The sequence below is a fragment of the Rhagoletis pomonella genome, unplaced genomic scaffold (assembly GCF_013731165.1).
Source record: "Rhagoletis pomonella isolate Grant_MI unplaced genomic scaffold, Rhpom_1.0 Rhpom_scaffold_29621, whole genome shotgun sequence".
NCBI classification, from domain to species: Eukaryota; Metazoa; Arthropoda; class Insecta; order Diptera; family Tephritidae; genus Rhagoletis; species Rhagoletis pomonella.
In genome coordinates, this window is record NW_023488037.1 from 1 (window position 1) to 1,183 (window position 1,183).

At 33.9% G+C, this 1,183-nt stretch overlaps 1 long non-coding RNA gene across 1 annotated transcript; it reads left to right on the forward strand.

The window, feature by feature from the left end:
- Window positions 1–493: 493 nt before the first annotated feature.
- On the forward strand, window positions 494–1,053 carry LOC118732827. The gene is made up of 3 exons (XR_004992191.1): window positions 494–531; window positions 636–897; window positions 987–1,053. It is a non-coding gene; the product is annotated as an uncharacterized LOC118732827 (long non-coding RNA).
- The last annotated feature ends 130 nt before the right edge of the window (window positions 1,054–1,183 follow it).

Consider the following 1,183-nt stretch of genomic DNA (forward strand, 5'->3'; position numbering starts at 1 on the left):
TTTTTTGTCCCACTGTGCGCTCTACCTTTGCAATTGAGGGAATGCATTTTTTAATCTATTGAAACCATAAAAGCTAATACCATGTTCTGACCGACATCGAAAACAAGTTTTCGTTGTTAAAACTGGTTTTCGCCCTAAAACATGTGTTTTCGTCCACGTAAAATCTGTCAAACGAAAACCAGTTTTCTCTGAAAACTACTTGAAAACTCACGTTCCACTCATTCCAATCGGTGTCTTCACTAGTTTTTTTTCGATTATTTATCGAAGTGGAAGTCGTATTTTGTCATCTTTAATACGCTATTTCGTATTTATTGTCAATTGGCTGGGCAAACTAAAATAAAAATGAAAGTAAGAGGTTGCTAATGAAAAGAAAATGAGGGAAAAGCATTTTGGTTTTGTGTCTGTGTAGCAAAACTGCAATCAGAGGATGTAAGAAATGTCAACGAAAACACTAACGGCCGGTGTGAACAGCCTTCAGCCCACAAATCCAAAACTCGTTTTCAAAGTGTTTTCGTTGTCGGTCAGAACATGGTATAAAGTTCCCCGCATATGATAACATTTTTTAAACATTCTATTAATTTTACTACATACGAATAATGTAACTTTTTTTTTTAGATACAATCTGTCTCATTTAGGTGCATTTATTTTACGATATTAGGAGCAATCTGAAATTTCCATTTTTCATCCCTGTGTCTTTCACACAATAGACGACAATAACCAATGGGAAAGGGCGAAGAAAAGCCGAACTCGACTCCCGAACCACACTCGTACTCGAAACGACACTCGCAATGAGGCTGAATCAGCTGTGTTTCGTTATTTTTCTCACAACTTACGGAAAAGCTAAATTTCTTCGCGGGGCCACTGTGATCAATTACGGCTAAATCAAGCAATTTAAATGTATTTTAACTTAATATTTTATTGAATATACCTTTCTAAACAGCGTCCATTTTCGTGTGCTTCACACTACACATTTCTCCTCTTTGCAGTAATAAACTAGAAAACTACGTTGGACACCAAAAAGTTATCGAAATATTTCGTAATTACAGATTACTGGAGTAGTAACTTATTATGGATAATCTGTTTTTTTTTGTTTCTTTTTTTTATAACAATAATAATCCTACAGCGAATATTATTAGTTTTAAAATTGTGATAGAATATTAATCTAAAGAAAATATAGAAAAAA